Source organism: Nerophis lumbriciformis, linkage group LG15 (genome assembly GCF_033978685.3).
Source record: "Nerophis lumbriciformis linkage group LG15, RoL_Nlum_v2.1, whole genome shotgun sequence".
Taxonomy (NCBI): Eukaryota; Metazoa; Chordata; class Actinopteri; order Syngnathiformes; family Syngnathidae; genus Nerophis; species Nerophis lumbriciformis.
The window spans coordinates 14,213,701-14,228,289 of NC_084562.2; the positions used below are offsets into that span (position 1 = coordinate 14,213,701).

The 14,589-nt window shown below is 40.7% G+C and overlaps 1 protein-coding gene across 1 annotated transcript in view; it reads right to left on the minus strand.

The window, feature by feature from the left end:
- The window catches only part of LOC133616207 (leucine-rich repeat-containing protein 4C-like), a 179,344-nt gene extending 177,470 nt beyond the window's left edge, over positions 1-1,874 (minus strand). The window contains exons 1-2 of the mRNA XM_072914786.1: positions 1,795-1,874; positions 1,594-1,716 (exon numbers count right to left, since the gene is read on the minus strand). The gene's annotated coding sequence lies outside the window, so the exon portion shown is untranslated. The remainder of the gene's footprint in view (positions 1-1,593; positions 1,717-1,794) is intronic.
- Between the last annotated feature and the right edge of the window lie 12,715 nt (positions 1,875-14,589).

Sequence of the window (14,589 nt, forward strand, 5' to 3'; positions counted from 1 at the left end):
ATAATCACAAGTTTGGATCCCAGTGTTCTATGTTTGCTAGCAAAGGTTAAAACGTGTTGACAGGAGCACTCTGTTTTTTTTAGGAATCCGCTGCAAAAATGTTTTTCTCCCAAGTTTCGAGCTGAACTCTGGGGGCCGGATTTGTTCGACCAGAATGCAGATTGTCACTGTGTAGCTGCGGCATGTACGAGTCAAGTCAACAATTCTGCAATATCTTCCCTGCTTAGGCTGCTGCCCCCGCGACACGACCTCGGATAAGCGCAAGTGAACGGATGGATGGATAAATCATATTACGTAAAAAACTGGCGAAAATGAGAGGACTTAAAGGGGAGCCTTGAGGGACGCCTCCCTAATAATCACACGTTTGGAAAGCACTCTTGTGTTTTTTAGGAATTCACTGCAAAAATGTTTGTCTCCCAAGTTTTAATAATGATAATAATAATAATAATGGATTAGATCTACATATATACACGTTGGGAAGACTATCTTCCCCGGTTGGCCTGGGAACGCCTCGGCATCCCCCCGGGAGGAGCTGGACGAAGTGGCTGGGGAGAGGGAAGTCTGGGCTTCCCTGCTTAGGCTGCTGCCCCCGCGACCCGACCTCGGATAAGCATAAGAAGACGGATGGATGGATAGATTTATATAGCGCTTTTCTAGACACTCAAAGCGCTTCACAGAGAAGTGAAGACCCACCTGGTGGTGGTAAGCTACATTTGTAGCCCCAGCTGCCCTGGGGTAGACTGAGCTAAACTCCGGGGCCCGGATTTGGTGGAATAGCCCTGGTGTAAACCTCGGAATGCAGATATGTAGGAGAGTACACCCGAGGACAAAGTATTCTAACTTGCATGGCTTATTTCTAACGCACCTCCTTCACACCAACCTACGAACCAACGTTGTTTTTCGGTTTTCTTCTAGCAACAAGCAAGGGTCATTTTCAGCACCACCCACTGACGAACAGCTCTTATTCAGACTGGTGGGGTTTTGTTTTTTAAAGCAAAACCGCCTCTCACTCTGGACAGTTTTTAATATCCATCCTGCGTCAGGGGGTGCTCAAGGAAGGGACGAGAAACCTCAATTAAAAAAAACAAAAAAAAGGACGCAAACATCATGTTGGAACAAAATGCCACAACCCAATTCGCCTTCCGGCTCAATCTCTGCACCTTTTTTTTTTGTTGTTGGTTGTTGCTGCAAATGTGTATGCTGAGAATACCTGAACTGAATTTGAATTACCATATGACGTAGGTCTCTTCAACAGGGAGTCTCACACATCCTTGCAGCCTCCAGCAGGCGCTCAAACCAGCAATTTGTTGCATAGATAACCTCCGTGCCGATGCTTGTATATCGTGATTAACATCGGGCATCGTATATCTCCATACCTGGAGGTGTGCGCACGCACACACACACGCACACACTTACACACAAGCAAGCGGATGCGACATACGGCGATGAAAAGGCATGAGGGGGAAAAAAAGTGTCTTTCCTTACGTTAAAGTATCGGACTTAACCTCGTCTCGGCTGAGGCGATGCGAGACGATCCGCGGCGGATCACACCGGACGTGGGCTGAATTTGAGTGAAGGCAATCAAATACTTACGCATTTTTCTCGAGTGAATACAAATTGCAGGTGGGGGGGGGAGAAGAAAAAATCAAGCCCCCTGCGATTTTGGGGGGAGACGTCCATGTGGGGAGGAGGTCTGCTGCAGTCCAAGTCCGAAGCCTGCGAGGAAATGCCAAACATTACCCGGTTTAAAAAAATAAAATAAAAAAAGAGGCAAAAAAAAAAAAAACGAGTTACGTGGATTTGCGGTGCGGTTCTGTGCACGCGTGTGCCCCTCGTTTTTTGTTTTTTTTTGGTTCCCCGTGGATACGGTGGAGGGGGGTGATGGTGGTGCTCGTAATGTAACCGGCACCCGGCTGCAGGACGAGGCGGGAAGATATTCCGATCTGGACTGGGAGGAGGAGGAGGAGGAGGAGGGAGGGAGGGAGAGGAGGAAGGGGGGGGGGGGGATCCTGCAGAGTTTCAGATGATGAGGGGGGGTTGGTGGGGGGGTCGAGTCCGTGATTGCGCCTTCACTCAAACCAGTCTCAAGTCCAAAATTATGTGTTTTAAAAAAAAAAAAAAAAAAATTAAAAAAAAAAAAAAAAAAAAAGAATATAAAACGACTTGCTTTTTTTTTTTTTTTTTTTGCAACTTTTAGTGGCTCAGCATTAAAATGTGTCTGGGTGGGAAAAAAAAAAAAAAAAAGATAAAATAAATTTAAAAAAATAAAAATAAAAAATGCTCGATGAGATGTGATTATAAGGGGTGGCATTTCCCCACGCCCAGGACAGGACACGCGGGCTGCCGTGGGCTTGCTTTATATATATATATATATATATATATATATATATATATATATACAGGGGCGCCGAAAAGGGGGGGTAAAGGAGACGGATTCTAGGGGCCCATGATGGAGGGGGGCCCATAATTGTATGTAAAATAGCATCAAAAAATGTTGCTGCTGTGTTGGGGGCCCTGTAAAGATTATTTTCATGGGGCCCAAAATCCCTAGCGGCGCCCCTGCATATATATATATATATATATATATATATATATATATATATATATATATATATATATATATATGAATCAATCAATCAATAAAGTCACACTGCATATAGCAAAGTGTGTTTTCAATCAAATCGCCCCCCCAAAATTAAAAAAAAAAAAAAAAAAATTTGATGCATCGATCGTATATAAGCGCGGCTATTACTAATAATTCCGTGGGTGCGCATCCGTGCAGTGCAAGCGAAGCAGGTCTCTGCATCCTTCCCTCCCTCCTCCTCCTCCTCCTTCTCCTCCTCCCCTCCCCACCTGCTGCTCTGGTGCACGATGCAGGCGCGTGCGCGGCCATTGTGCGTGTGCACGTGTGTCTGCATCGCCCTGGGACCACTTAGACTTGGACCGCGTCGCCTGCGTGTCCATATGTCCATTTTAAATCACACAGCGGTCTTCAATTATCAGGGATCAATGGCATTAACGCATCAAGCCGACGCGTGTGCGCGCGCAGATGGAGTTGATGAGGTATGGTTGCCATCTACAGGCGTTCAGTCTCCAAAACCTGTCATACCAATTATTATTATTATTTTTTTTTTTCAAAGCCCGTCCACACATATGATCTATATTTTATTCCACACATTACTGTGATCCTCTCAAGCCACTCCTACACCGAAAGTGTATGTAAAACTTTAGGAGAACTTCACTTTACCACATGTTGCTGTATAACATACTGGACAATAAACATGTCTTAGAATGAAGTATTTCCATTATTTATACGTCTATAATTTTTTTTTTTTTTTACATGTCCTGTTCCGCCATTCGGGTTATTTATAGGGCCCTATGGGCGGAATAGAGGAGCTCCTATTGACTCCATCGTTAGCTGACTTTTGCTAATTTTTATTTACGATATAGAATGCAGGAAAAAAAAAAGAAAAACATGAAAGATTGCAAAAAGTGACGTAAACCTCTAAAGGCCTTAGTGGCCACATGCGTGGACAGCACCTTTTAGCTCTTATTTCCAAAATTGTGTACGCTACTGAATTGGGGTCTTATGGCCGCTTATGTGGACACTTATACTGCCATCTGGTGGTGTCAGAAGATTATAACATACAATGGAATTTGGAAAAAAATAAAAGTGCAAAAATAAGAATTAGCATGTCACTAAACATGAAGTACACGGTTGTGTACTTATGGACTAAGTACATCATATCAAAAGATGATTCTTAGTTTTTATTGTAATTAGAGTCCAATAAGCCCAAATAGCAAAGATAAATAAAAAAAAAGTATGTAAACAAACAGCTTGAGCCTTAAGAGGTTAATTTACCGTATTTTTCGGACCATAGGGCGCACCGGATTATAAGGCGCCCTCCCGATGAATGCTCTATTTTCGACCTTTTTTCATATATAAGGCGCACCGGATTATAAGGCGCATTAAAGGGGTCATATTATTTATTTATTTTCTAAATCTAAAACACTTCCTTGTGGTCTACATAACATGCAACGGCATTTCTATGGTCAAAATGTTGCATAGATTATGTTTTACAGATCATCTTCAAGTCGCTTCAGAATGCGCCGTTTTGTGGGCGGTCTTATTTACGTGGCTCACCTTCGGCAGCGTCTTCTCCCCGTCATCTTTGTTGGAGCGGTGTAGCGTGCAAGGACGGGTGTGGAAGAAGTGTCCCTGGAAAAACCGGAACTCTCTACTAACTAAAGTTCCTTGGGTAAATAATGTAAACTCACTACACCGGTATGTTTTAGCGCTTTTACGGCAGGTACCAGAATATAAGAAAAGTTGCTTTTGCAGAATATTGCGAAACAAAACGCCAGATAATACGTCTTACCTTATACACACACCATAATAATACTCGTATGTTTAATGCGCCGACAATCCATCAAGCAGTGTGGCTTCATAGCTCACCAAAGTCGTACTAAAACATTTTGATAGATTTAGAGCGCGGTGTGTAATGTTTTATATTTTTAATAGAACATATAAAATGTTGGTGTTGTTTACTTGAGTCGTAGTGCGGTCTGCACGTACCTCTTATGTTTGCCTGCCATCTACTGGTCACACTTATCATTACACCACGTACCAAATAAAGTCGGTAAGCAAAACTAGAATTATGCGCACCGGGTTATAAGGCGCACTGTCAAGTTTTGAGAAAAAAAAAAAAAAAGATTTTAAGTGCGCCTTATAGTCCGGAAAATACCGTTTATAAAAAGGTTGTTTTAAGGGGCTTTGAAGGTCACAACAGTGACTCACGTTACCCCCATCTTTCAAGTGTTATTTACCATCTTTAACGTTGTAAAAGAATATATATATATATATATATATAATTTTTTTTTTCTTTATTTTTTGTTGTTGTTGTTTTTTAATTTAAATTTTAAAAAAAAATTATTTTTATTTTTTAATTTTAATTTTAATTTTAATTTTAATTTTAATTTTAATTTTAATTTATTTTTTATTTTTTATTTTTTATTTTTTATTTTTTATTTTTTATTTTTTATTTTTTATTTTTTTATTTTTTTTTTATTTCTTATTTTGTATTTTGTATTTTTTATTTTATTTTATTTATTTTAAAAAAAAAAAAATTTTTTTAATTTATTTATTTATTTATTTATTTTTTATATTAGTTCGCGGGACATATTACATGATGTGGTGGGTCAGATCTGGCCCCCAGAGCCTCGAGTTTGACACCTGCACGTTAAACTTTGACGTTAAGTAGAGGGCCACAACATGTTTGATACCCCTGCTCTAAAAATCTATCTAAGCTCGAAATTCCCCCCCCAAAAAAGTGCAGTTCTCCTTTAACAGAACACTACTATGCACAAAAGTGTAATTGTTGTGTCTCCCCAAAGTTCAAGCTCGCATTCTGTGTTTAACTAACAAAATATAATTGCACATTGTTTTGAGTGCATTGAGGTCAAGGTCTCGAGTGTGTTGTAATAATTACTAACTAGGCAACCCACTATCTGTAAACGTTTTATTAATTCCACATTTCACATGGAACCTTGTTACCTTCCGTCATCAATGCCACAGACTTTTGGACCGGAAACGTTCAAATTAATCAAATTATCAAATTCACAATGCATATTTATCGCAACAGGCGCTGTCAGAAAGGATTTGGCTCCCTTTAGTATTTCAATGCAGCTTTTCAACGGGCTCCAGATGGACGTGATAGCAGATACAGATGGTAAATTTAACAATACCACATTGGAACAAAATCTTCGTCCACCATAAGCCACCATGCATTAAAAATAAAATCCACAAATCTTCTTAAAAGATGAGAAACATTCTCCCAAAATAAATTCTGAAGGAAGATGTCAAAAAAAAAAAAGATTGTTTATCGGAGGGATCCTCAAATTTGTTCAAGGGCCAGAATGTTTTCTCAGCAGACACTTTAAGGGCCAAGTGGCAGGTTGTGGGAGGGGGTTCTGTATGATATCATCGTCTAATTTGCATAATTGGCCACGACGCATGCTCATGTCATCTTCTAAGAAAGGCTGAAAAACACATAAACACAAAGACATATGTTGAAAGACAATTTGAGTATGTCTCGATGTCGACTCTTGTGGCAAATAGTTAGCTTTTTGTGACTGTATTTTTCCAGACCATAGGGCGCACCGAATAAAAGGCGCACTGATCTTTGATCTTTTTTCATATTTAAGGCACACCGGATTATAAGGCGCATTAAAGGAGTCATATTATTATTATTTTTTTTGTAAATGGAAAACACTTCCTTGTGGTCTACATCAGTGTTTTTCAACCACTGTGCCGCGACACACTAGTGTGCCGTGAGATACAGTCTGGTGTGCCGTGGGAGATTATGTAATTTCACCTATTTGGATTAAAAATATTTTTTGACAACCAGTAATTATAATCTCCAAATTATGTGGCGTTGTTGTGTGTCGGTGGTGTCCAGAGCTCGGCAGCGTAACCGTGTAATGCTCTTCCATATCAGTAGGTGGCAGCCGGTAGCTAATTGCTTTGTAGATGTCGGAAACAGCGGGAGGCAGTGTGCAGGTAAAAAGGTGTCTAATGCTTAAACCAAAAATAAAGAAAAGGTGAGTGCCCCTAAGAAAAGGTATTGAAGCTTAGGGAACACTATGCAGAACGAAACTAAAACTGAACTGGCTACAAAGTAAACAAAAACAAAATGCTGGGCGACAGCAAAGACTTACTGTGGAGCAAAGACAGCATCCACAAAGTAAATCGGAACATGACATGACAATCAACAATGTCCCCACATAGAAGGATGAAAATCACTTAAATAGTCTTGATTGCTAAAACAAAGTAGATGCGGGAAAATGTCACTCAAAGGAAGACATGAAACTGCTACAGGAAAATACCAAAAAAAGAGAAAAAGCCACAAAAATAGGAGCGCAAGACAAGAACTGAAACACTACACACAGGAAAACAGCAAAAAACTCAAAATAAGTCACGGCGTGATGTGACAGGTGGTGACAGTACACCTACTTTGAGACAAGAGCTATAGTGATGCATGCTTGGTTATGCTTTAAAGTCATATCCAACAATTGCGACGACGACTTTTTACTGTCAACTGAGTTTTGTTTTTTAAATGATTTCTGCTGGTGGTGTGCCTCCGGATTTTTTCAATGAATAAAATGTGCCTCGGCTCAAAAAATGTTGAAAAACACTGGTCTACATAACATGTAATGGTGGTTCTTTGTTCAAAATGTTGCATATATTATGTTTTACAGATCATCTTCAAGCCGCTTTATGACAGTCGCTTCCGGATGCGCCGTTTTGTGGGCGGTCTTATTTACGTGGCTCACCTTCGACAGCGTCTTCTCCCCGTCATCTTTGTTGTAGCGGTGAAGCGTGCAAGGACGGGAGTCAAAAGATGGAGCTAACTGTTTTAATGACATTCAGACTTGACTTAAAGGCCTACTGAAATGTGATTTTCTTATTTAAACGGGGATAGCAGGTCCATTCTATGTGTCATACTTGAACATTTCGCGATATTGCCATATTTTTGCTGAAAGGATTTAGTAGAGAACATCGACGATAAAGTTCCCAACTTTTGGTCGCTGATAAAAAAGCCTTGCCTGTACCGGAAGTAGCAGACGATATGCGCGTGATGTCACAGGTTGTGGAGCTCCTCACATCTGCACATTGTTTACAATCATGGCCACCAGCAGCGAGAGCGATTCGGACCAAGAAAGAGACGATTTCCCCATTAATTTGAGCGAGGATGAAAGATATGTGGATGAGGAAAGTGAGAGTGAAGGACTAGAGGGCAGTGGGAGCGATTCAGATAGGGAAGATGCTGTGAGAGGCGGGTGTGACCTGATATTCAGCTGGGAATGACTAAAACAGTAAATAAACACAAGACATATATATACTCTATTAGCCACAACACAAACAGGCTTATATTTAATATGCCACAAATTAATCCCGCATAACAAACACCTCCCCCCTCCCGTCCATAAAACCCGCCAATACAACTCAAACACCTGCACAACACACTCAATCTCACAGCCCAAAGTACCGTTCACCTCCCCAAAGTTCATACAGCACATATATTTCCCCAAAGTTACGTACGTGACATGCACATAGCGGCACGCACGTACGGGCAAGCGATCAAATGTTTGGAAGCCGCAGCTGCATGCGTACTCACGGTACCGCATCTGCGTATCCAACTCAAAGTCCTCCTGGTAAGAGTCTCTGTTGTCCCAGTTCTCCACAGGCCAATGGTAAAGCTTGACTGTCATCTTTCGGGAATGTAAACAATGAAACACCGGCTGTGTTATCCGGCACAACAGTCAGGGGGTGCATTCTACGGCGGGGGTGCGTTATCCGGCACAACACCTGCCGCAATACACCGCTTCCCACCTACAGCTTTCTTCTTTGCTGTCTCCATTGTTCATTGAACAAATTGCAAAAGATTCACCAACACAGATGTCCAGAATACTGTGGAATTTTGCGATGAAAACAGACGACTTAATAGCTGGCCACCATGCTGTCCCAAAATGTCCTCTACAATCCGTGACGTCACGCGCAGGCGTCTTCATACCGAGACGTTTTCAGCAGGATATTTTGCGCAAAATTTCAAATTGCACTTTAGTAAGCTAACCCGGCCGTATTGGCATGTGTTGCAATGTTAAGATTTCATCATTGATATATAAACTATCAGACTGCGTGGTCGGTAGTAGTGGGTTTCAGTAGGCCTTTAAATCAATAACGGAGCAGCATCTCCTCACCCGGAAACAACAACACAGGAAATGTGTCCCGTGAAAAACCGTCCGACCGGAACTCTCTAATAACTAAAGTTATTTTGGTGAATAATGTAAACTCACTACACCGGTATGTTTTAGCGCTTTCATGGCGAGTTTACTGACAGATATAAGTAAGAACTTTACACTACTTCAGTGGTTCTTAACCTTGTTGGAGGCATCGAACCCCACCAGTTTCATATGCGCATTCACCGAACCCTTCTTTAGTGAAAAATAAAATGTTTTTTTTTTCAAATTCAAGAAAAAGTTATATGTTTTTTTTACTGGTGCACAAAATGGACCGTGCATGAACATCACCTTGTTCAAAGAACAAAACCAACACAGTGCATGAACTCACAACAAATTACACACATTACCATGAATTGATTAACGTGGACCCCGCACGAGTTGAAAAACTTATTCGGGTGTTACCATTTAGTGGTCAATTGTAAGGAATATGTAGTGTACTGTGTAAACTGTACTGTTTCATAAAATGTATTCTCTTCCTTTGCAATCTGCTAGTAAAAGTTTCAATCGATCAATCACACAACCTGCAAATCAGATGGAAAATCAGAGGGAATATTGTTTGGGGGTATCCATAATACGCTGATAGGGAGAAGTTTTTATTTACACGATAAGTCGGATGTGTCTTTACCTCCGCCAAACCCCTAAGGCCGACTCACCGAACCCCTAGGGTTCGATCGAACCCAGGTTAAGAACCACTGCACTACTTTATGGGAGGAGGATGAATATCCCATAACACGAAGATAGAGAAAAAAGAAGAAGCTTATCGACTTTGGTGTTGGCACGGACTACAATGGCGGACGTGTGCACATTTTCAGGACTTAACCAGATCTCAAATACACATCAGCAGGTACCACAAGGTAAGAAAAGTTGGTTCTGCATAATAAGTGAAACAAAACGGCAGATTATATGTCTGCTATTGGGTGCCATTTTACAGTCCTTTTACACACACCCCAGTAATACTTGTATCTCTGACTACGGTAGCCGTAATGGGCTGACAATCCATCAAGCGGTGCGGCTTCAAAGTCGTACTAAAAAATGTTGACGTATTTTTGTTCTTTATTTTCAACGGAACATTTAAAAGTATTGATTTGATTTGATTTTTATTAAGGATCCCCATTAGCTGGTTGCCACAACAACCCACTAGTCTTCCTGGGGTCCACAAACTCAATACAATTACAAGTAAAAGCATATAATTATACCTACACAATACAGAAAAAAAAATAAAAGCATCAATAAGAAAAAAAGCACACAATTTACAGTCACAGAATAATAATTACCATATAAATATAACTACACAATACAAAACCAAACAAAAATCATCAACAAGCAAAGTAATTTACAGACTCAGATAAAATATTACTTTCCTTTTAAAAACCTGTTTACTTTCAATGCCGGTGAGAATTCGAGGCAGGTTATTCCAGAGCGATACAGATCTATAAATAAAAGAGTTCCGCAAAGCATTCTTCCTGGAACAAGGGAGTACAAAATGCCCCTCACTAGACTTCCTGGTATTATGATTATGTATAGTGCTACTGTGAACTGTGAGAAAAGCAGGAGTTTTACTACCGGTTACTGATTTGAATAATATTAGAGCAGTGGTTCTTAACCTGGGTTCGATTGAACCCTAGGGGTTCGGTGAGTCGACCTCAGGGGTTCGGCGGAGGTAAAGACACATCCCACTTATCGTGTAAATAAAAACTTCTCCCTATCAGCGTATTATGGATACCCCCAAACAATATTCCCTCTGATTTTCCATCTGATTTGCAGGTTGTTTGATTGATCGATTGAAACTTTTACTAGCAGATTGCAAAGGAAGAGAATACATTTTATGAAACGGTACAGTTTACACAGTACACTACATATTCCGTACAATTGACCACTAAATGGTAACACCCGAATAAGTTTTTCAACTTGTTTAAGTCGGGGTCCACGTTAATCAATTCATGGTAATGTGTGTAAGGTGTGTAATTTGTTGTGAGTTCATGCACTGTGTTGGTTTTGTTCTTTGAACAAGGTGATGTTCATGCACGGTTCATTTTGTGCACCAGTAAAAAAAACATATAACTTTTTCTTGAATTTGAAAAAAAAACATTTTGTTTTTCACTAAAGAAGGGTTCGGTGAATGTGCATGTACAACTGGTGGGGTTCGGTACCTCCAACAAGGTTAAGAACCACTGTAACCTGTTCTGCACTGTTAGCCAGGAAAGAGAAGCATGCATTTGGTTAAAGGGGAACATTATCACCAGACCTATGTAAGGGTCAATATATACCTTGATGTTGCAGAAAAAAGACCATATATTTTTTTAACCGATTTCCGAACTCTAAATGGGTGAATTTCGGCGAATTAAGCGCCTTTCTAATATTCGCTCTCACAATGTGACGTCGCATCGGGAAGCAATCCGCCATTTTCTCAAACACCGAGTCAAACCAGCTCTGTTATTTTCCGTTTTTTCGACTGTTTTCCGTACCTTGGAGACATCATGCCTCGTCGGTGTGTTGTCTGAGGGTGTAACAACACGGACAGGGACGGATTCAAGTTGCACCTGTGGCCCAAAGATGCGAAAGTGGCAAGAAATTGGACGTTTGTTCCGCACACTTTACCGACGAAAGCTATGCTACGACAGAGATGGCAAGAATGTGTGGATATCCTGCGACACTCAAAGCAGATGCATTTCCAACGATAAAGTCAAAGAAATCTGCCGCCAGACCCCCATTGAATCTGCTGGAGTGTGTGAGCAATTCAGGGACAAAGGGCCTCGGTAGCACGGCAAGCAATGGCGGCAGTTTGTTCCTGCAGACGAGCGAGCTAAACCCCCTGGATGTCTTGGCTCACACCGTCCCGAAGATGATCAAGAGAAGAATATCGACCCTAGTTTCCCTGGCCTGCTGACATGAGGGTATGTCTACAGAATATATTAATTGATGAAAATTGGGTCTGCACTCTCAAAGTGCATGTTGTTGCCAAATGTATTTCATATGCTGTAAACCTAGTTCATAGTTGTTAGTTTCCTTTAATTCCAAACAAACACATACAAATCGTTGGTTAGAAGGCGATCGCCGAATTCATCCTCGCTTTCTCCCGTGTCGCTGGCTGTCGTGTCGTTTTCGTCGGTTTCGCTTGCATACGGTGCAAACCGATATGGCTCAATAGCTTCAGTTTCTTCTTCAATTTCGTTTTTGCTACCTGCCTCCACACTACAACCATCCGTTTCAATACATGCGTAATCTGTTGAATCGCTTAAGCCGCTGAAATCCGAGTCTGAATCCGAGCTAATGTCGCTATAGCTTGCTGTTCTTTCCGCCATGTTTGTTTGTGTTGGCTTCACTATGTGACGTCACAGGAAAATGGACGGGTGATTAAAATCAGGCCCTTTGAAGCTTTTTTTTAGGGATATTGCGTGATGGGTAAAATTTTGAAAAAAACTTCGAAAAATATAATAAGCCACTGGGAACTGATTTTTAATGGTTTTAACAATTCTGAAATTGTGATAATGTTCCCCTTTAACATTGGTTCTTAGTGAACAATTTTGGTGTTGTTTACTTGAGTCATAGTGCAGTCTACACGTATCTCTTATGTGTGACTGCCATCTACTGGTCACACTTATCATTACACCGTGTACCAAATTAAATTGCTTCGAGGTCGGTAAGCACAAGCAGAATTATTCCGTACATTAGGCGCACCGGGTTATAAGTAAGGCGCAACGTCGATTTTTGAGAAAATAAAAGTGCGCCTTATAGTCCGAAAAAAATGTTTTTCATCAATTCATGTTCGTCATGTATTTGAACTGCACCTAAGAGAGTAGCCACCTGTATTGTAATGTTTGATGACAATAAAGCATTCTATTCTTTTTCGAATTAACGTTTATGGTGTATTTCAATGCCAGGGAAAAATCACAGGTGGGCGAGGGCCATATTTGTAAGTTGGCGACATCATTCATGCACATTCGTTTCCTTCATTCTGTAACCCATCTGTGCTCATTTACTTTGAAACTTAATCTGGACAGAGGAGCATAAAACTCTTTCTAAATAGCGCAAGCTGTGTCTACACTTCTTTCCCAATGCTGCTCTGGATCTAAGTGTGGCCAGATGGGTAATGTGTGCTCTAAAGTTCCCGTGACAACACCGACATGATGAGCAAAATGTTTTTATTTTTAACCGACTAAATACTTTTTGTCTTTCTGTACGGAAAAAAATAATAATAAAATATCATCCTTAAAACCCGCGTGTGATACGGTTTAAAGTGTTCTCGTAAACTTAGTTTGATGTCCTGGCTGTGGTCTGGCGTCTAATTGAAAAGGCAACGTTTCACTGTTAAACAAGGAATTTTATTTTTAAATCTTTAATTATTTTTCCAAGATGCCGCCACTGTTGGTGGTGGCATCCTTTTTTGTTCCTGGTGTTTACCTCTTGTTTTCATGTGGTTTTATGGGTTTTTTTTTGCCTTTTGTTTCGGGACCCTTTGGGGCTGTGCGACAAGGGGTGGCACTTTTGTGACTTCTGCGGTGCTTTTTTGTGGGCTTCTGGATCTGCCTCCCGGGAGCCTTTTGGCCGTGGGGACCAGCTGCTGGGTCTCTGTTTGGAGAGACTGAAGGAGAGGAGATGAGGATGAAGGGACAGGGTTGCGGACGGACGGTCTTCACGGTGTCTTGGCTGAATGAGCAGGTATCGGACGCCTCGGTCTCCTTGGACGCATCCTCGCATATCCAAAGCAACCAAAAGAGCCGAGGGTGCAGTCGGCTCTTTTGGTTGCTTTGTTGGGTCTGCTCCTGCTCCCCCCACCCCAGCAGACGATGGCGTGGAACACCGCAGAGGCCACCACAGTGTGTGTGGCTGTTGAAATTATGTTTTTGTTTGGTTGCTTGTCTATGCATGGTGAAATCGTGTGTGCGCAATGTTATTATTGGTTGATATATATATTTTGTTGTTGTTGTTGTTTTACTTTTGTGGCTGTGTGTAGAAGCATACTTGCCAACCTTGAGAACTCCGAATTGGGAGATTGGGGGATGTAGAGGTGGGCGGGGCCGGGGAGCGGGGTTAAGGGGGGAGGAGTATATTTATAGCTAAAATTCACTGAAATTCAAGTATGTCTTTTATATATATATACATATATATAGCTAGAATTCACTGAAATGCAATATATATATATATATGTATATATGTATGTGTGGGGGAAAAAAAATCACAAGACTATTTCATCTCTACAGGCCTGTTTCATGAGGGGGGGTACCCTCAATCGTCAGGAGATTTTGTGATTTTGTGATTTTGTGATTTTTTTTCCCCCACACATACATATATTGCGCTCTACTACGGTATCGAGCACTATTTTTTGGATAACCTTATTAAGACATATATATGTATATATATATATATATATATATATATATATATATATATATATATATATATATATATATATATGTATATATATATATATATATATATATATATACTGTATATATACACACATATATATATATATATATATATATATATATATATATATATATATATATATATATATATATATATATATATAAGAAATACTTGAATTTCAGTAAATTCTAGCTATATATATATATCCATCCATCCATTTTCTACCGCTTATTCCCTTCGGGGTCGCGGGGGGCGCTGGAGCCTATCTCAGCTACAATTGGGTGGAAGGCGGGGTACACCCTGGACAAGTCGCCACCTCATCGCAGGGCCAACACAGATAGACAGACAACATTCACACTCACATTCACACACTAGGGCCAATTTTAGTGTTGCCAATCAACCTATCCCCAGGTGCAT